General features: G+C 43.3%; 1 protein-coding gene across 6 annotated transcripts in view; it reads left to right on the top strand.

The window, feature by feature from the left end:
- Window positions 1-764: 764 nt before the first annotated feature.
- The window catches only part of CSGALNACT1 (chondroitin sulfate N-acetylgalactosaminyltransferase 1), a 304,654-nt gene continuing 283,285 nt past the window's right edge, over window positions 765-22,133 (top strand). For 3 of the 6 annotated variants that reach the window (XM_054700949.1, XM_054700950.1, XM_054700951.1), the window contains exons 1-2: window positions 765-852; window positions 2,479-2,645. The gene's annotated coding sequence lies outside the window, so the exon portion shown is untranslated. Of the gene's footprint in view, window positions 853-2,478; window positions 2,646-4,723; window positions 4,792-22,133 lie in introns of all 6 variants that reach the window. The other 3 variants (XM_054700947.1, XM_054700952.1, XM_054700953.1) reach the window with 2 other exon arrangements.

Consider the following 22,133-nt stretch of genomic DNA (forward strand, 5'->3'; position numbering starts at 1 on the left):
AATATCCCTCTGGTCTGCGTTTCCTTCTTCTCCCTCCTCTCCCAGCCCCCCCCCCCCGTGGCGATCAGGAGTCGCTGCGGACATAATACTCAGACGGTGGTGGGGGCTCAGAGTTAAAGGGGTCCGGACCCTCGCTGTAAACACACACCCTCTAGTGAAGGCCTTGTTACTGACCGGCAGCAGACACACCGACTACAGAATTAATTTCCCCAAGTGCAACTGGCCAAGTTTTTATAAGTAAGCCGGTTCATGGCGGGGAGGGCAGCCCAGGAAAGGGCAAAGCCCCCCAAGACCCTGGAGGGGGGGGGGCGCGGGGGAAGGGGCCTGGGAACTGTGCTCACAGAGGGACGCCCACCTCCTTGTGAAACCGACCCCGCATCAGCCCTCTCCCGGGTCACCCGCGCGCCACGGCACCTCGGTTCCTTCCCTCACCTCCGAGTCGCGGTGACCTGTCACGCGCAAACCCTCCCACCTGCCAGGGACCCCCGGTCTTGGGGCGCGCGGGGTGGAGAGGCGCCGGATTCCGTCAGGGCGCCCCGCTCCGACGGGGCAGAAGGGCGCACTGCAGAGCGGCGAGCAGGAGGCGGGTGGGCGCAGCCAGGCGCGACCCCCGGCCGGCGCCGCCGCGCGGGCTCGCGGGCCCGGCTCCCACCCGGCGGCGGGGCTCTGGGGCTTGGCGGCGGTTCAGCCCGCCCGCCGCCGCGCCGCGCTCCCCGCCCCCCGGGTCCCTGGAGGCTCCGCGGCCGCCGGAGCTGGAGGTGGAGCCCAGCCCGCGGCGGCCGCGCAGGAGGGAAAGTTCAGCGGCAGCGGGAGCTGCAGGAGCCGGCCCGGCAGCCGAGAGGGCGCCTCGGGGTGAGTCGGGTCCCCTCCCGGGGCCGCGCGGGCGCGTGAGCCGCGCGGGGGCGTCGGTGCGGCGGGCGGATCTCGCGGCGCGGGCGCAGCCGGGGCTCCCCAGCCCGCGACCTCGGGGTGGCTGGTGCAGCCGGGAGGACGCGGCCGCGCCCGGCCTCGCGCCGTGGCGGTCCACGGGGGCTGCGGGCGCTGGCCGGGAAGGGGCTCAGCGCCGCGGGGGCCGGAGGCGGCTCGGCCCGCCCGGGGCGCGGCGTCTCCAGGTGGGCGCGCGAGGACGCGGAGGGTCCCGGGCGGCTGCCGCGCCCGGGGTCCCTTTGGCGTCACCCGCCTTCCTCGTGGCCATTAGCTCTTTAATGACTTTCTCAAACACCCACTGAGAAAGTAGCCTGGGCACGTGTGCGCGTGACTACTTTGCTGGCATTGGGGTGTTATTCTTGCTGTGATGGAGAGGGTGGAGGGGGCGTGCCGAGGGCGACTCGGTGGGCAGCAAGCTCTCCTGCCGCGGATCCAGCCGTGGGGACGGTCCCCGGGGGTCCCCGCGATCCGAGGAGGAGGTGTTTTGTGCGGGCAGTGGAGAGAAGTGCCAGGGCATGGTCTGGGGGTAGAGGGCTTTGGAGGGCGGGGAGCAGGAAAGCTGTACAAAGAGAAGGCAAAGTTGTTGTTCCGCGACACTTCCTGCACCTGCACCACAGTCAATGACTTTGAAGTTATCTTTTCATCGATGAGCAGAGAAAGAGTGATGGCAGAGGAAAAGATCTTAACAGCCCTGCACATGCCGGAACAGTGAGCCTTGGGAAATACTAGTAAATGGTGGAGTGGTTATTTCGCAAACACCACTTTTATTCTCATTTCAAAGCCTTGGAGTAGTTTTTACTTAAATGTCATTAGCGAGGTCTAGATAATAAAGACAATTAAGTGTTCTTTCACATATTTTACTAGAACTTTACATTTAATTCTACCGCGTTTCTTGAATTTTAACACTGTTCATGCAAGGAAGTCAGGATTATCATGATGTCTCTTGCAACAATGAGCTCTAATAAGCCTGGTGTGGTGCTGTCATACTGCTAATTGGAAGGAGAAAAGTCTTTCAAACTTGGAAATAGAAGCATAAAGCAAAACCATAAATCCTTAGGCATAACAAGGGACTTCAGTACATGTAATTGTGCATAATCAGATATGGGATCATGGGATTGTGGGTTGTGTTCCCACAGAATGTCAATTCCTGGAAAGCATATGGCCATACTCATTGTAGGAACCCTATAAATATTTAATAATTCCTCTGCATTGAACAACCATGTGTACTCTATATAATATTGAAATGCGTTAATTCCTCTTTGTGTTCCAAATCTCATATTTCTGTTTGCTAACTATTAATGGGGTTCAGAGCAAAATCACAAACATTTGGATTTACCATTCTATTGTAGAGTGAAAAGAACATTTGCTTTGCCAGTCTGCATACCTGGACTCCCAGAAGCCTCTCCCCTTTATTGACTGTATGACCTCGGGCCAGTCACTTATCGTTCCCAGCCTTGGTTTTCTACTTCATAAAATGCCAATAATGCTCCTCACCTTATGCATGTTAGGGAGAGTGGAATAACATTTAGGAACTTATGTTTGTGTCTGCAGACCAGTGAGTGCGTCAGAAATGTTTCTTTGCCTACGTCGAGGAACTCCCAGCTCTGACATGCGTCAACGTTTTTTTAAAGTTTAAAATTCCTTTTCCTATGGAACTTTACTTTGCCTTTACTTACTCATTCAACCATCATTTTGAAGAACCTCTGGTGCTACACTAGGTGAGTGTTTAACAATTTGGGGGTGGAGGTGGGTAATCCTTCAGGATTTTCTTGTTGGTAAGAATCCATCCTAAAGTCTTATGATAGTGAATTGTACTTCCCAACCTTTGTATTGTTCTAGCTCTGTCCTTAATGTAATGTTCTTCCATTGAGAGGAAATAACGATAAGTTTCGTGTGGGTGCTCATGTTTACCAGTCTCTCCATGCCCAGCCCAGTGCCTGGCACAGTGTAAGGGCTCAATAATATTTGCTGATTTGAAATGCAGAGTGCAATGATGTTACTCTTCAGTTTGGATCCTTTAAAAAATCCTGATGAAGGGACCTTGGGGGTTCGAAACGGTAGCCCCACTACATATTAGAACTAGTAGAGGGGAGGAAAGAGGTACAGCCCAGGTGGACTTAATATTATCTATTGATTGTGCCTTCTTCATGCATCCTCTTATAAGGAGTTTCACCACTAGGGGCCTCCTCTGCCTAGTGTATCAGCGAGACTCATTTATTGCCATTATTCTGTCTTTTAAGGTAGCAAAGGAATTTAACTGCTTGATTTCTCGACATGGGATACTTCATTAGAAAAGGGCAACCTTGTGTGAAAAGCATTACCAAAAGCCTAAAAATAAATGAAAACAGTCTTAGTGACAAATTCAGTACTGTTTTAGAATAAGTTAAGAATTAAACATTTAAAGGAGATTTCAAATCAGGTCTTTTGTTTTGCATATTCTTATATTCAAATACATGGTTTTAGAAAACTTTATGTAAAGTGAAAGTGTAGGGTAAATGATTTTCAGGCTTTTCTGCCCTCCCACCCTTATGATTGCTGTGCCTGATGGGGCACCTGCAGTTGTTATATTGTTGTAAGCTGTGTTGCTTACTTCTGTGGACCCCGGCTCAGTAATTGAGATGGTCTGCCAAGAGAAGCAGAGGCAAGAGAGAGGCAGGAGAGAAGAAGAGGAGAAAGACCTACAGAGCAGCCCAGAGTAGAGACTTGCTGGGGCTTGGAGGCCTCCTGGCCCCCTGGCTCTACTGCCTGCTATGTACCTGGTTGCTGCACTACATGCAAAAGCTTAGTAAAAGCCTGAGGAAAGCCACCGAGGGCTCCAGGATCTGCTTTACCCGGCCTGCATAGAATCATAGAAAACCTGCACTGTGTGTCCCTGTCTTGCCACTACAGAAAGCTGTTGGTGTTTTCAAATTTTGGGGGCATTTTTTGGTGGAACTCATTTTTATTTTTTAATGGTTTTTAAATTGTTTTATTTCCTAAATAAGTGCTTGTAGCATTCACAATTAGAATTGTTTATCAAGGAATTCTTGTGGTCAGTAGGAGTCCCCTATGTCTTTTCTGTTCTAAAAGGAGGCTGCATTAAATCCCACCTTTAAAAAATACGGTATTTTACAATCCAAGATGCATCATTGAAAGATATCTTTTTTTCTGTGAGTTTGTGGAAAGATCTCTTATTCCTAAATCCTAATTTGAACGAAGGTAGACTTGAGACCATTGAACAATTCCAAAATGAGTTGGTGTTTTTATTTTTCAGGCATGATTTGCTGTTTGGTAGACAAAATGCTGATGATGTGTATAAGAAAACATTTTTATTGAAAATATTTTAAGTGAAATTTAACTACAGCAACAGACTACTTTATTAATCTGTAAAGTAAAATTAACAGAGAAATGTTTGGCCCGCTACAGGTCCAAATTCTTATCAAGGGATTTCTTATCTTAGCAGAATGTCTCTGAGTTCTGAAAATTATTAGGCATCCATTTCTGTTCTCACATAGAGGAATTTTAAAACAAGGCCATCTGATTTCTGTTCTTTTTCTACCAGTGTCTAGTGTCATAAGTACTCTTAGGGGAATCAGGTAAGAGGAATAACTTTTGAAGGTTGCAGAGAATTTTTATTATCACTTCCCTCTGGTTAAACTAACTTTGGGATTATTTTTAGGATACTGAGCATATCAAAAAGTTACACAGATCCCATTTGTACAACTAATGCTTAGAAGCTTCTGGAAGAGTATTGTTTTTGTTCTCAAACATCCAGCTTGTGAAGTCCACAGTGTCTCCCTGTTTCTCCCCTTCCCAGACTGAGGCTGGGTCTAAGCCACAGTGATGTGTCTCCAGCAGTATGAAGAACAAGGTGTTTCCATTTCGGTAAGAGTCCCTTGTGCTGGCCAAGATTAAGGCTGTCCGAAGTGGGAGGAAATGAATGAGTCTTTATACCTGGGAGTCATTTTTAGGAACCTGCACTTGGGAGGTTTCTGCTGGAGGGACTGAAATGACAACTGTTGGCTGGATTTTGCAAAGAATTGTATTGAACTCATCACTTAGTAAAACATGGCTTTGCTGTACAGATCATTCTGTTGTTGTTTTTAGACAATGCAAAAACATTGTCCTGGGGTCACTTTTGTTTTGGTTATCCTGGGGTCACTTTTGATGCTTTGTTTCATTTTCACACACAGGAACATTTGAGTTGAGGGAGGCAAAGGGAAGCCGGAAACAGGGAGGAGGTAGATGGGAACTCTGTATTTATAAGCAACACTAGGGCCCGCCTTGTTTTCGCATTCCCAAGGCACATGGGCACACACTGTGCAGCTTGATAATAGGTGTTGTTTACTGGTGATTTGGGGTCTACTCATCTTCTCTGTTGGTGAAATTAATGCTTTTCAACTTGGGTCCTGTGTACTACAAAAAGTGACTTTCTGTTTCTGTCATTGTCTAGAAATTTGCTACAGTTAATGTATCAGTTAATGTATGTAAACAGGGCTACTGCTAGCCGTGGGGTGCCCGTGTATGTAGACCTTCCCTGCCAGGGTTCCTGCACTTAGGAGGTGTCTCCTGAGGGACCAAAATGACAACTGTTGGCTGGGTTTGGCCAAGCAAAAGCAGAGACCTACTGGACTTCAGCCCCATGCTTCCCCCACGCGGCACTCTGGTGTGACGCAACTACACAACTGTAGGTGATGCTCTTGTCTGTAAAAGTGGTTAGAACATGCTGGCACACAGTCAATGAGATGCATCACTACTGGTGGCTGTTGCATCAGGGCAGATCTTTCTAGTAGTCACAACAATCTGGAATAGAGGATTCAGATGAATTTAGTGCTTATAATAATGTTTTCAAAGGCAGGTAATCATGTTTCATGTTTCTTTGCATGCTCATTGCTGTTCACTCTTCACATGATAAAAATGGCTAACACGGAGCACCCCGCCACGTAGCAGCTCCTCTGCTAGGCATGGTCCATGAGTTATTCATTTAATCAGCACAGCCTCCTAAGAAAGAGTTCACTATCATTATCTGCATTTTACAGATTAGAAAACCAGGGTGTACAAGATGAGCTACTTGCCCCAGATCAGCTGTGAGTGGTGGAACGGGGCCTTGAGTCCACATCTGTCTGGCTCTAGGCCTTGCACTCGGAACCTCTGTGCTCTCTTTTCCAGCAGAAATACTCATTGGGTTGGCAGCCTGAGTTAGCAAAACATGAAAACATTGATTTTACTTAGATTATTGTATTTGTATCCATTCCTGGACATGTTAGAGTAAGATGACAAATGAATTTTTATCAGTGGGTCTGCTTCGGCTCTTTTTATTTATAGATTTTTTTTTTAAAGATTTATTTATTTCTGCACCCAAGAGCTGGGGTACAGGCCTGAGATGCAGGGGACTAAGAGGATTCACCAGAGACAGAGTGGGGAGCAGAACAGGCAGACGACTGAAAACACTGCTGAGGGGAGCAGCGGGCGAGACAGGAGAGGTCTGCTGTGCCATGTGGGTTGCTCCCTGGCCCACCGGGGATCGAACTCATGCTGCAGAGGCTGCGGACAGCTTCATAGTGCGGTGCTCAACTCCTTGCACCACCAGGAAAGCCTTTATTTATAGATTTCTGTGGGTAGCTTTTTCTAATAGCTCAGAATACAATAAATGCAATGAGGTACAACTTACATCTGTTCAGCATTTAACTTCTTATCAAGGCACTTTGGAAGCATGTTATAAGCAGAATATATGAATAAAATCAAGTGTGTGGGTTGCAGAATATTAAGGTGTGAAGACTGAGACAACCATCCATACATTCTTTCAGCAAATATTTATCATTCACCTATTAGATGAAGGCACTCTGCTAGATACTGCACAAAGCAGAAAGATATGGAAGCTGGAGACTGGGCAGTCTGGGACTCAAATCCTACCTCTACCACTTACTGACTGGACCCATCCTCCAACATCTCTGAGGCTAAGCTTAGTTTCCTGTGTGAATAGTAGGGATAACAACACCCTAGAGACTGTCACAAGAATTAAATGAGATGGATAGGTAAGTGCCAAGCTGTAGCACCAACGGATAGTGCACTTGCTCTACTTTCTTCCTGCTTGTCTCTTGCTTGTTCCTTTCTTCCCTCTCTACCCCCTTATAGGGAGGTGGTAGAGATAATCATATCTAAAATCCAAGGTAGACAGATGAATTCATTTAAGATGTTATTTTCTGGTCTTCCCTCATGATGTGGTTGGGGGGTAGGGGTGGTGGGGTGGGGTGGAAGGGGCCACCGAGACACACCTGGGAGCAGGGTTGAGTGCTCTCTGAGCTGGTCCAGTGGTGGGCCCCCTAGGACACTGGGTTGTTACCCAGTGGGTCAGTGACTTCAAACTCCACATGGCATTTTGGAGCCCAGGATAGGTGCCTATGTTACAGAATAAGATTTGGGCCCAAGGGGGTGGATGAGGCTATTGTGGGGCATAACCAGGCACTCATGGCTCATGGAAGTTGAAATAAGTCAGAAAAGAAGTTTGAGGTGGGCTAGGTGGAAAGGGCTTTGGCTTTTGTGGTGAGCAAGGCAAGGCTCTGAGTAGCTTGTTCTTGAGGGCTGTGGGGTTGGGGCAGGTGACTCAGACAAGCATCTTGAGGCTGGATGTCTCTGCTGACCAGCTAGAAGAATCTGTGGCCCTGTGCATCCCCACGTCCAATGCATTGTCTACCCTGTTCTTCATGCTCCCCGTTGTTCTACTTCCTGTTCTCACTGTAGATCTTCAAAGGAGTAGATGGTGTCACAGGAAAATCAGCCTTTTTTTCCCTTTCTCATTTGAAGATTTGGTTAAATGCACCCAGCTCTGTTTCATAGCACGGTAGGGAGCTGGGTCGTTTCAGGTGCCCATAAAGGGTGCTGCTGGCATTTCTGTATAGTGAGCTGTGTTGTCAGATCAGGGAGTGTTTTTAAGACGTGTTTCTAGTGGTTTCATGATAATGGGCTGCCTTGTTTGGTGTCCAGGGTGGATGCTGTGTGTGGTCGGTGGGGAATGCAGGTTTTTACAAAATCACTACAGTTCAAGAACAGCTACCTCAGCCAGGGAGCAGCAGGTCCTGACTCTATTTATTATGCGTCGGCACATAGGCACACACCAGCCTGTGAATAAGCAAACAGAACTTTCCCAGGTGCAAGGGAAGCTGGATTTGGTGTTTTTAAATAAATGTAAAAAATTCTAAAATACTAAAAACAGTGTTGAATTGGGGATGAGTTTGTTTAAAGCAAGTTGCTGTAATTTTCAAAAACCCATTTTCTATAATTAATAATAAATTGAAATGAACAAGCACACTAAAAAAAAAAAAAAAAGAAAAGAAAAACAAACAAAAACAGCAGAAGGATAGATTTGTGGGAAGAAGAATTGTCCTTGAATTATATCCAGATTTCTTCATATGGCTCTTGGGCAGAATAAATGTATGCTGATAAGTGAGAATATGCATTGGGCAATAATGAAGCGAATGAGGAAACAGCATCCTTGGAGAATGGGATTGAAGTTAGTTCACGTAGGTTCACAGTTCCATTCTTTCTTGACTGTGATCTTGAGCATATTCTCCATTCTTAGATCCCAGCTTTCTTATCTACAAAATGAGGATAATGGTGCTGTGTTATTGGGCAGTTTGCTCATTGTTTTAGGCAAGATATGTTCTGCCTAGTACATGACAAATACTTCATACTTACTAGCTGTTTTTGCAAGGTGCATGGGCAGGAAGCATGGGAAAGAAAAGAAGGACCAAAGAGCATTTGGAATATGAGGGGAAACATTCTATATAAGCCTTGGACCTTCAGTTTTCTAATTCTTTTCTTGGGCAATTTTTTTTTTAATGTCTTCAGTGCTAGATAGTTATAATCAAATGTGCCTTGGACACCCACAGTGTACTTGCCATTAAGATAAGGTGTTTAGGTATGGAAACTAACCGCAGTAAAATCGCTCTCAGTATCCTTTTGTGTAATAGTATAGTGTTAAACTGAGGCCTTCAAAACAGTGATTGGGACTTACTATTAAAGACTGAATTCCTGATATTCCTTGGCTTCTTGAATTAGCTGTTCAAAGAAGTTTTCCTCTTCTTGTTTCACATCTCCTTTATATACAGTATCTTGGAAGTAAGTACTTCTTGGGCCTCTGCACATGTAAGTAATTCAAAACACCCAGTATTTTGGGGTATATATTTACATAGAAAAAAGGTTTATTTAGGAACACTTGTGGCTGCATAATAGAGAACCAAGGGAGAAGACTTATGTTTTAGGGGGCTGTTTCTTTGGATGACCCATGATTTGCAAGCTCTGGCTTCTATCTAGAGCTTACTCTTTGGTGGTGAGCTGCTGCTGCTGCTGCTGCTGCTGCTTTTTTTTTTTTTACTAAACTCATGGCTCATAGATTTCTGGTCCTGCATAAAAGGAGAGCGCTCAGTTGAGGGGTTTTGTGTTTTCTCCCTTTGGTATCTCTCCTAGATGGAGGTGTAGACAAGTTGCAATAAAAAGAGACTAGGTTGGTAGAAAAAGGATTGCAGAGCTGACTCACTCTGGGGCCATGAGCAAATTCTTAATCCCTAAAGTAGCAATTTAATCATTGAGACTCAGGCATTTGAATGCAAAGCAATGACATTTATGGACTGTGAATGGATTCATCAATCCAAATGGTGGCCAAAGCCAAGACTGAGCATTAAACTAGTTACTCAGTTGAATCAAATAAGCTGATTCAATGTCTTTGCTTCTGGGTCGTTTCAAAAATGGATTTTCTATGTACATAGTATTCACTTAGGTAATTAAAGATACTGGGGTGTTGTCATGAATATCTTTGGTATACAGGGGAATTTTTCCAGCTTCACTGCAATTACCTTTTTGTCTTCCTCCAAAAGGAAGCCTGGATCAGTACAGTACCTGGATCAGTTTTACAGTACCTGGATCAGTTTTAGTGTAGAGAACAGAGATCACAATATCTCCTTAGGCCCTCTATGCAGAGAAGGTGGCTTCATATTCAATTTTGATGGAAATGGGGTTGGAGTTGCAGGAACTATAGGCATTTTGGTTTGTCTCTTACTCAAGACTCTGCTGAGGAGCCGGCTTTTGAAGTCATTTGCTCACTGGCTACCAGTACTAGACTCTCTTACCTCTCCTCTCAAGATGGTAAATATTGTTGGTGGCAACAGGGTTACTAATGAGTGCAGTTTTCACCGGAGTGAGGTAGATGGGAGGTGGGTATTTGTTCTTTTGAGAACCATCTGACTGACTGAAAGCATGAGGAAATGCTTGTTCTACTTCTGGAGATGATCTGGTCTGGGGTGAAGCTGCTTGGGAGGCACCAGCCTCTTTCGACACCTTTCTTTGGTCCTGTAAGTGACTGATTATTTTGGGGACAGTGAACCAGTATTACTATTGCTTTTAATCACTTAGGTATGAGAGTCAGAGAATGAAAGAAAAAGCTATGGATAAAGCTGGTCACATTCACTGATTACTGACATGAATTAGGAATATTTGAAATGGCAAAATAATGCATTTGAAAGGGACACTGCCCCTACCAAACCACCTATGGCCATACCCCATCTACCTCCCTCCCCCATCAAATGCTGGTCCTGCTGGTTGGGTGAAGGAAAGAAAGAACAACACAAATAACATAAAAGAGATTTTCTCAAACAGATAGATTCTTACAGGCTTATGTCTTTCTTTATCATTACAATTGTCATAACTCCTATTATTTCTCTTTAACAATTACATTGATCTCAAATAACATAAGCAAACTGACCCTATATTATCTACAGAGCCCTAGAGTCACCATCTCATTCTTAGAAACAGCATCATGTCTAAAAGGGCTGCCATCCATCAAAGTCATGTCTCTTTTAAAAAGAATTTGGGATTCCTTGGCATACAAAGTCTCAGGGTAGGAAGAGAGCCTTAGAAGAAGTTTTCCCAGTGTTCAAAGGGCATAAAAAGAAATTACTTCAAAAATGGCAGTCGTGATGGTCAAATGCATTTTGAAAGAAACAGATCAAACGAAATTGAACAAATTTATATACTGCCTTTAATAAGAATCATGCATCTTCAGCAGTAAATGCAGTATGTTTATTTCCCAGATGTATTTATCTCCTCACCCAATCTCTGTAGTGAAAAACCTCTGAGTTATAATGTCACATGAAACACATTGCTGTAGAATCACCCGACCCAAGCCTTCATTAAATACTTGATTTCCCCAGTAACGTCACTTATGGGGAAAAAAAAGAAAGGGACGCTTTGGTCCTGGAGAGTTTATAGATTTCATTTAGTAGTCTTACCAACGGCTTATTGGAGTAAGAAGTAATGAGAGGATCTGTTGGTTAGGAAGAACATCTCATCTCAGAAATAGCATTATTGCTGTTTCTTTTGTTCTATCGTCAGTTATTTTGCAGAAATAGTAGCATGTTTGAAATCATCTGGACTGTCCCATATTTAGTAGATGAACAGAAAGAGGCCCAGAGATGTGAAGTGAATCATCAATGGTGAATCCAGTTATTTAATGGAATGATATTATTGGAAATGGAACCTATTTCTGCATGCTGCTCCTGATAGGCCAGGCAGTGTCCTTAGGTACCATATTTGGCTGGCAGGTAATTTTTGGTGACCCTACAATGCTGCCACCTACACATCTGCATGATGTTCAGAATCTGGTTCTGGAATCTTCTACCATGTGCCTGGCACTGTGGTTGGTGCTAGTGATGTGTAGATGAAAAGCCAGGGATTTCTCACCTCAAGGAGCTCATAATAGAGTGAAATGTCAATACAAAGAAGGGAAAATATCAAGCTATGACTTACTGACATGTGGAACATCATCCCTGAGCATGGTAAGTTCTCAGTGGTTATTTCAAGGCCAGCAGGGACTGGTTTTTATTTCCTGTTGGTTTTACAACATCAGAAATGGAAATGATGACAAGAAGCTTCAAGAATCAGATGAAGTCTAAATAATCTCAACTTCATCTGTACACATCTTGCTAGTGGGTTGACATTTAAAATCCTTTGCCCTCTTGTGCTTCAAATCCATAATCTTTCTGGAAACATGATGTGGAGATGTGGCTGTCATTGCAGCTGGGTCAAGGGTTGAATAATTGGTTTTTTAATTAAAATGAAGCCTACTCTTCATCTGGGAGTGCAGAAATGGCAGCAGAGTAGAAAGAAATATATGTACTACACACTATTGGAAGCATTTTATTTGTGGAGTTAAAAAAAATTACAACTCCAAAAATACTTGAGGAACTGAGAATCAGAGAGATGAAGTAACTTGGCTGGGTCAGATGACAATGACAGCAGGACCAGCATTTGAACCTAGGTCTCTTTGGCATTTAAGTCCCTACTCCCAAGATAACATGGTACCAAGTGTGATGAAGAATTATGTGGCACTGGGCATTGTAGTTGCTCTTATGTCCTGTGGGGACAAGATTGCAGACTCCTGAAGCATAGGGACACTAGTGTATTTATTTTTTTATGTATCCCAAGGAAAGTAGCATTTGTGCAGGTGCAGTAGGTTTTCTGTAAATATGTGTGGAATGAGTGAATGCAGCAATTTAATAGTCAGCATGGTTCACAAGAAGCCAGGTTCACGAATGGACAAATTACTTTCTAGGATCCCTGGATTTGAGTGTGAAACTGACCTTGGAGAAACCAAACAGATAACTCACCCTTAGATATCTCTCTTCTGCTATAATTTGTAGTTCTTAGGCAAGCCCACTGTTAACTATTTTCCTGCATAGAGTTTTTTTTAAACGCTACCTATAAACACATTATGTATTCATAATCTTATGGCAGTCTGGATGGATTTAATAGAGTCAGGAAGGCTTCCAACACATTAAGTGCTCTTGAAAGTAATAAAAAAGAGGACTAATTACCTAACTGAAATGATTATAAGAAAGATGTTGGACATCTTGACTTACTGGGATTTTGACAGCAGCAAAAGTGGCTGAGAAAAGACACCTTGAAGAAACAGCAAAGATGATTTATTTGAACCAAGTTATCTTATTAAATCTGTGTTGTGGGTGAAACTATAGTCTACTGAGCAAGAGGACTGGACTAAATAATGCATGGAGTGTCTGAGGTTGGAGTGGTAATTTGAAAGTAGGTGGCTGGTATTCACAGTTAGAGCTTGTGAGATTTCACTTTCAATGATTATACCTTCCCCGTAGCCATCTGTTTCTCCTTAATAAGCAATATTCCTTATCAGGCTGATTTGTGTACATTGATTGCACCATTATACTTGTTAAATATTAAAGCATTTTCCCCCATTGTGTGAAGTCTAATTAGGCAAAGTGTTCAGTGCAAGGTTAGCATTATTATTCAGAATGATAGCCTGGTCATTACCTGTGACATACCTCAGCTGCCTGAGTCGTTTGTCTTTTACCCCCCTCCTACAGAGTGCCCATGTAGCAAATACAGTGCATGGGACTTTGATGGATGGTTGAGCACTGTTGGGCTATTATGAAGGGTCATGCTATAAAGATTCTAAAATCTTTCAAAAAATGAGTGGAGAAATTATCTATAGCTTGCATTTTTCATGACTCAGGCTTCTGAACAGATATAGCTGATGAAATTAATTTGACTAAATTAAAGCATCTTAAAATAGCTTTAAAGGATAAAAATACAAGTTATAGTGATATTTGGGAGAAGAGAAAACCAGTCAGTAGGTACATCTTATACATGCTGCAGATAAAAAGAATACTTTTAGATACCAAGCCAGTATCACCTGCAAGTCCTAGTGGTGGTCTGTTACTTCCTTTTTTTTTTTTTTGTGTGTGGAAGAACTGGGGTGTAGGCCAGAGTTGTCGGGGGTGAGAGGATTCACCAGAGACAGAGTGGGGAGCAAAACAGGTGGATCTACTGAAATATACTGCTGAGGGGAGCAGCAGGTGAGACAGGAGAGGTCTGCTGCACCATATGTGGGTTGGCTTCCTGGCCAAGGATCGAAACTTATTCCATAGTGGTGATAGCCCAGAGACTTAACCCCCTAGACCATCGGGGAGGCCCTGTTACTTACTTTTTGAACTTTTTTCTTCAGTGCAGTCTAATTCAGAAATTTATTTGCACTATAGATTTAGTGGCAAGCATTTTATTAGTACAGGGCCAGAAATAAGTTTATATCTAGTATCCTTGATAAGCTATCGAACATCATTTTGAGATAATGAGCGTTGTCCTTTTTTTGTCACAGTAGTTTATCATTTATTATTTAAATATCTGCACTCTGCTATGAGCATGCACATACAAGCACATACCTGCTCACATGTGTAATCTGGGACTGATTGACATGAACCATATTAGGAATAGGCCCAATTTATTGCTTATGCTGCTCAGGGAAGAAAAGCTTTTAAGCTTTAAGTTTCATGTAATGTATGGTTATCAGACTGATGGATTTTTCCCTTTCAGTGGTCCTGGCAACTTATGTTGGTGTTTTGAAAGTGCCTTTATCCTTTCACAAATGCAAATAGCCACAGCATTGCTTTCCATTTACGCATTAGGGAAGACGGCCTGTAACTCTCCTTAAAGTGAGAATTTATTTTGAGTTGTTTTTGAATGCGGTCACATCAAAATGAGATTTGGCTCCGAATTAAAATAAGGATATAAAGATCAAAGAATGAAGGGGAACTTTCAGAGCATCTGGTCTAATTTTTCTGCTTCCTAATGGGGAAGCTGAAGCTCAGAGAGACAAAATGCCTCAACCGTGTTCAGTGGAGTCTGACAGAAAAAAGACCCCGACAGAGCTCCGCCTCTTCTCCTGCACTTTTCCTTTGGGACAGTGGAGTCCCTTGGCAGATCATGACTTCATGTGGACCATTTCCCGTTCATGGGTCCTTCACAGGAATAGTGTGCTTTGGCTTGGGTAGGTTAGAAAGGATTTGGAGAAAAGATTCCGTCCTTGTAACCAGATGGAGAGAAGGTGGGTATAATCTGAACCTGTCTGGGGTTACAGAAAAATTTATAATTTATATAGCTAGGTGGCATATTGCTAAGAACTGAAAACTCAAAGCCCGTGTCTACCTTTGAGAATCTCAAGGAGGGAGGGAGTCGGGATGGCAGGCAGCTGTCCCTGGAGTGTCTAAGGGAAGGTTGACTGATACTGGGCCAGGGCAGTGTTCAGTTGGAGGGAAGGTTCTCCTGTTTGGAAGACCTAGAGCCTGCAGTGACCATTATCAGGCCCTAAGTGAGTCATCTGGCCAACATGCCCCCGCAAGCACAGGGGTTAATTTACTTTGGCAAATACCTGTCAGGGTGGTTGTATAGCAAGCATGATTAAGGTTAAGCACCTGGGGTCTGAAGTGTAATGTATTTGGGTTAGACTAGCTGCCATGTACTAGCTATGGAATTTAAGCAGGTTACTTTACAACTATAAGCCTCAGTTGTTTTGTCTGCAAAATGGGAATAATAGCAAACATTTCTGTTGTACTCACTTTGTGATAACTGCTGTCTTAGTGCTTTGGGAATAATATAAATCCATTTACTCTTCACAGTAATCATATGAGTTAGGTGCTACCATTATTCCCACTTAACAGATGAAGAAGCTGAGGCCCACAGAGGGACAATGTACTGCTCAAGGTCACAGCACTATTAAGGGTTAGAATAGGATTGAACCTGGGCAGTCTGTTGCTCTTTATCACTTTCCTCTCTGCTGCTTCTCAGTAGGATAAAGATTATTGTGAGGATCAAATGGATAAGCACATGAGAAATATCAGCTGTCACCATTAATTATAATAAAGTGAATGTTGCCTTAATAACAACAATAAAACCTACATGAGTAGCACCTTCCTTTCTCATAGACTGGCTCCACAAATGCTAGATCATAATCAGAAAGTTGTTTTGGCAACTATAAAGGTAATGCACAGAGAATTCAGATGGCTTTACACACGTCCCCATGCTCCGACAGGTTCAGGGTAGCCAAGGCAGCATGCCCAATGAGGTCAGCTCACTTGAGTCTGTTGGTGAGACTCCCTTTCAATTCTGAGGGCTCATGACTTTTTCTCCTGCCATTAGCTCTGAAGGACCTTTGATTGACTCTTACGTTTTTCCCTAATGTCTCATCCAGGCAGTTAAGTAGTTGGTTATGTGAAGGATATTGTCTATGCCACAGAATTAACCACCACTGCAAGTGCCCCTAAGAGTAGTCCTCCAGCCCTTTGAGGAAATCCTTCAATTCCTTCTAAAAGTCATTTTTGTAGACCAACTTCCTCCATTTTGTGTTGAGTTTATAGCCTGATTCTCAGAGTGAAGTTTTATTTTCAAATTGCTTTGCTGTGGAGTTAGAGATTATCTTGTGTTTATTCTTTTATTTACTTTTAAGTTAGGTTTACTTTAACTTAAAAGTAAATAAATATTTATTAAGTTATGAATAAATATGTATATATAACACACCTGTACACTTTTACTTGAATAACTCCACAGGTAAACATCTACAACCTTGTCTTTGAAGCCCCTCAAGTGTGCTTATTGGATCCATTTCCTTTCTTCCTTCCACCCGCACCCACAGGGGTGATTGTTCTTCCAAATATTGTGTTAATGGTTTCCTTGCTTTTCTTTAGAGTTTTGCCACCAGTGTTCACCCCCATATAATTTATTGTTTTTGTGACAGGCTGTTGAATTGGAAAATTTGACTAACGCCTCAGGACACACTAGATAGCAGTTACTAAAATAAGTTGTGAGAAAGACTGAAATGGAGATTTTCAAAGGAAATGTGAAATGCTGGGTTCACAGCTCTTGAAAATCCTCATCACTCTGAGAGTATAAAAAGCATCGATACAGGATTTGTAAAGGGATTTGTTTGGAGAAACTTCTGCTTGTGAGTCTGTATCCATCCCTTCTTCCTGGAGGACGTGTGCAGCGGGGGTACTGTCCTTCATGCCAGGACTGGAGAGAGGCTGCCTGAAGTGTGTGCTCTGCGTGCCCTCCAGCCAGGCGTGTGTGAGCTGGCCCTCACACTGGGGAGGTGTTTAGGTGGCATGGCCAAGAGGCAATCAGCTGGATTGGGGCTCCTGCCACTGCCAACTTTGTTGGGGCGGTTGTGTGTGCTTCTCATGGACCGCATGTGGCTTTTGCAGATGTGGGGAGCCAGCCTGGATCTCCTTTGACCTCTACCCAAGAGGCATAGCCCTCAGAGAACTTGTGCAGTGACTTTCAGGGGTTTCAGAATGTGTCAAAAAACACAGGTCTTGAATGCATCACCTGTAGTACAAGGATTTTGAGGGGAGCCCCTGGAAAAATATCAGATATATTGATGTTGAATGACCTGACTGATGGGAAGTCGGGGCCATTTGAGATCGAACAACCTAACTTATTGGTGAAAACGTAGCCACTTGTTTCTGAACACACTGATAGACATGCGAAAGGCCAGGGCAGATAAAAACCAGTCTGTATGTAGAGTTCCCACCTAAGTCAGAATTAACAGATGGTCCTGATAATGTCTCTGAGAAATGGTATAAACATAGGCACCAAATTTAAGGCATTTGAGGTGGGAATGGACATCATGTCTGGAGTCCTGGCACCTTCTCCCAGTTTGGTGAGAGTTACGAGGGACTCTTCTTGTCCTGAAAAGTGCCCCCCACCTCTGCCGAGAGATGGGTGCTACCAGGTCCTGTGCACTTTGCTTTGCCAGTCTCCTGAGCTTTGCCAAGAGATTCAGTATCTCTTCCCCCTTCTTTGCTGCCAGTTTGAATTGTATACTTGTATCATTATAATCTGCATTCTCCCCCATAAGTTTGTACTGTCATTATATACTTTCGGCTTGAGTCCTGCTCTGTGAAAGTTAGCACTCTAGAAATCCTGAACTTGTTAAACAAAGACAAGAAGTGCCCAGGAGAATCAGAGTCAGGTGTAAGTATCTGTTGGTCCCCAAAGTGAAACCACCTCCTATACTAGTGAGGAGTGGATTTGCATGCATACAAACGAAAGAACAGTGGTAACACAAAATAGAAGTTTCTTTCTTTCTTATGTAGAATAAGTCAGAAAGTAGGTAATTCAGGGCTGGGAAGATGGCTCCATGCAGTTATCATCAGTGAACCTCCCAGTTCACTGCTCCCCTGGTCCACGAATATAGTCCTTATACTTGTGGTCAGAGGAAGCTGCAAAAGCTCCAGACATCACGGTTTGTTCCAGGCAGCAGGAGGAAAGACCGGGAAGAGGAAGGGTCTGTCCCCTCCCTGTTAAGTTTCTTTTAGGATACATCACCCAACTTTTTGCTTTCATCTCATTAGCAGCATCTCTGCCCTAGGCCTCTTGTGGCTCCAGGGAGGCTAGGATATGTAAACTTGTTGCTTGCTCAGTGACCTTTAAAGTCTATCTTAAAATCAGGATTCTTTTGTAAAGAGGAGGGGCTAATGGATATTGGGAGACTTTGTGACTTCATTTTCATGTACCTAGTAGTCAAGTGGTCTTTCTTTCTCTACTTATTAACCTTGAGGGAACAGTAACAGCAGCTAACAAATGGGGGAGGAGGTGGCTAGGGAAGACAGAAGCCAGTGGCCAGCTGTGCAGATCTTATCCACGCACCTGTGGTGGATCAAGAAGTCTTAGTTTTTTGGTCTTACTTCAAGGATTGGTTCATATATTGACCTGAACATTCCATTTCCTGAATCACGATTCTATTTTATTACTTTAAGTAACTTTAGGACTTTCTGTTATAAGAAACCAGAGGATTAGAGGATCTGCTAGAGTTTTCCTTGAGTGTCAAGGGGAAACTGTGCCTCCTGAGTATTATGTATTTTTTAACTTGACATGATCTTTATTATATACATTACTGCTATGCCCTTTCCACACCTAAAAAAATAATAATCACCCTTTAAAAATCACCATTGATGGGTGTTGGGGAAAAGTCACAGGAAGACACGACAGCCTTTTATTCTAATTTCAGGTTTGGATGAGTCAGAATTTGTTTTCATGTTCTGGCTATCAAGAGGTGGTCCATGAGTACAGCAACTAATTCTGATACATGTTTGAGAGCAGCTGATAAATGGAGCTAACCATAATAGACAATTATTGATCTTAAATTGGTATATTTTGTAGAAATGCTGTAAAAAACTCTCTAGCTTCTATAACCAGGAAGTTAAAAATAGCATTTTTGAGTGCAGATTTTTGTTAGTTAATATACATCAAAGACAGTAGAGGAATACAATTAACCATTATGTTAGTCTTTTTGAAAACTGCTGTTTTTCACATAAATTTCTAGGAAAAAAGGGAGAGCTCATTAAAGCTAGATTGATTCAGATTGCAATGTTAGTTACATTATCCAGTTCTTTTTTTTTTTTAATTACCCCCTTTTTTTTAAGATTTTATTTATTCATTTATACAAGCACTGGGTACAGTCAGAAGCACTGGAGGATGAGAGAACTCACCAGAGCCAGAGCGGGGAGCAGAGCAGGCAGAAGGACCGAACCACACTGCTGAGGGGAGCAGCGGGCGGCAGGAGAGGTCTGTGCGCCATGTGGGACCCTCACCGGTGGCCGGGGATCGAACTGGCGCTGCAGAGGCTGCAGGCAGCTTTGCAGCCCAGTGCTCAATTGTTGAGCCACCAGGGGAGGCCCTATCCAGTTCTTTTAACTTGGAAGACTTAGCATTGATTGTAGGAAAGGGCAAGTAGCACTTTTTAAGAAATGGTCGTGTTTTCTACATTCTCTCAACACATTCTCATGTTAAACACAATCAAAGTGCCAAAGACAGAGTTGCAGTGTGACCTGACTACTTATTATTTGATTCAACATTTTAATTCATTTTCAAAATTATAAACTGTGGCAACGCAACAGTTTAAAAGAGGTTCTTCAGTTTTGTAATCAGATGTGAAGAGTTTATTACTGATTTGGTTTTGACTGATACTTTGTTACTGTGGTAGGGAGGGGGAGGTAGAGGGTAGGAAAGGAGTAGGGAGAGGCCCAGTGGAACATGGTGAAGAATTGTCCAGGCACTGCTGAAGGGCAGGGTGTGACACAGTATATTTTTGTAGACATTTGAGCCTCTGGCCCCCAGAACAGGTACAAGAGTGTAAATCTACTTCAATAAACATAATTTGGGGAAAAAAAGGGAAAGAAGTGATTTAAAATCTGAAACACAGAAGTTCTTAATATAAAATTATGAGGATGTTGACAAATATCTGCCTTTTGTTGATCAAGAATTGAAGCCTAAGCAAGAGCTCTTTAAAAAAAAAATATATGGATAGATAGATAAAACACAAATGTATATGATAAAATATATATATATATATATGACATAAAATTTACCATCTTAACTATTTTTAAGTGTGCAGGTCAAGGGCATTAAGTACCTTCACACTGTTGCCCAACCTTTGCCATCATCTACCTCCAGAGCTTTCAGGAACTTATTTTTATTACTAGTTATTTTGAGGTGCTGTGATCTAGCTAGCCTGATGGAATTTTGTTATGGAAAGGTGGCATCACAGGTTTCTCAAGTCTTTAAGTTTTAAGATGATGTGTCACAAACACCCATCTTTAGAGGACTCATGATTCCCTTTCTTTAAGAGTGCCCTTCTACTTCCCACGCTCCCTCATTCCAGTGGGATCCTTGTTCATATTAGTTCCCTGATTTTCCATGAGTGCTCCCATCCCACCTCCCAGGATTATCTGCTTAGCGCCCTGCAAGCAGAACATATCTGCCAGCATCCTGGTAGCATAAAAATGGCAGGAGGCCAGGTTCTGGTCTCCCCAGTGTGGGGGCTGGTTTCAGACTCCCTACCTACCTGGGTTCAAGGTTAGAGAGAAGTTTAGCCGTGGCAGTTAGAGTCTTGTTCACAAGATGATTAGAATGATGGAACACTAGAGAATTACTTAAGTGCTACTGACAATTAAATACTAGCCAGCTAAAGGACATATTGGTGTAGGAGTACAAGAGTTCAGGTTGCTCTAGATCCTAGATGGAGCTGGGAGGTACAGCTGCCAGGTGGACACATGTCCACAGTTCTGCACACAAGGACAGACAGCACTGGGCTCAGAGCAGTGACCTAGTTATTCCTTCCTGTGGGTCCACCTTACACATTTTACTTTTTTGCTCATATATAAATATATATGTATTTTTTAATAAAGTCAATTAAGAACATCATTTCACTTAAACATTGTAATTCCAACCTCAGCATGTAGATAATACAAGCTTAATAATGCAGAACATTTTTAGTCTTCTAGCATAAGCAGTTTCTCTATTAGCAACTTGATTGGAGGTCCTCCTATAGGCAAATTCTATTAGTGAGTGCATTTGTAACCCCTGCACACCAGTCTGTGCCACACATGGAGCCATCCCCAATTCCCAGTAATTGTTCTCTTTGCCTTCGTGATCTTGTGCCTGTTTTGGAACAATATGGATTTAGGAGTGGATATGTTGAGAGTCTCAAGAAGGGAGAGTGGTGGTTTCAGTGTGATTTTGGCTTTGCATTTCTCAAGGAATGGACTTTCTGCTTTCTATAACCAAAGCAAATGAGTTGTGATTAGAGTTTGGAGATCTCTAAATATTCTGTGGGTCACATCAGTGCCCTGCTCATGTACTGATTTCTCCTGCTGTGAGAGTTCATCTGAGCTCCCTCCAAGGAGCTGAAGGTGTGGGGGCTTGAAACATGATGCGGCCCTTAGAAAAGAAGGCTGGGAACTCTGTGGGATCCTGTCTGGCTCTTCCTCCTAAAGTTGTAAAATGCCCTTCAGAAGGGAGCCCCGCCAGGCTGCGGGTAAGGTGGGGCTACCTTCTCTGTGCAGACAAGACAGAGGGCAAGGAAGGGAGAAGGGCATTCTTGTCACATTCTTAGATACGTGCCCCACGTTTTCCCACAGCGAGCTCTTCTTGGGCTGGGTGGTTTAGGAGAAAAACAAAGTTAGATTGAAATGAAAGGAATGAAAGGGAGGAAGTTTATCCTGGTAAGGCCCTAGGGTCTCCGAGGTGAAAAGAACCTGTATCTAATCTAGCTAGTTCTCTGATATGTGAAGTTTCTTTATACATTGTGATTGTCCAGTTTGGATTGGAATACTTCTGGGTACAGCAAGCTCACTTTGATTCTGGATGGCTCACTTTGATAGTTTTCCATATTTTTCTATAGTTTCTGATATTGGTCTTACATTCTGCCCTTTAGAGGCATGACAGATGGTTAGGAAAGTGTACCAGTTTGCATATAAATGCTGTCTGGTAGTATGCACCCAATCTGGTAACAAGCAACACCAGAATAAATGAGTTAATCAGAGTGAACTAAGATTCCCCTTCACCCACGTGTTAGAAACTTCTGAGTG

Source organism: Talpa occidentalis, unplaced genomic scaffold, assembly GCF_014898055.3.
Source record: "Talpa occidentalis isolate TD23 unplaced genomic scaffold, MPIMG_talOcc4v2.1 talOcc4.4, whole genome shotgun sequence".
NCBI classification, from domain to species: domain Eukaryota; kingdom Metazoa; phylum Chordata; class Mammalia; order Eulipotyphla; family Talpidae; genus Talpa; species Talpa occidentalis.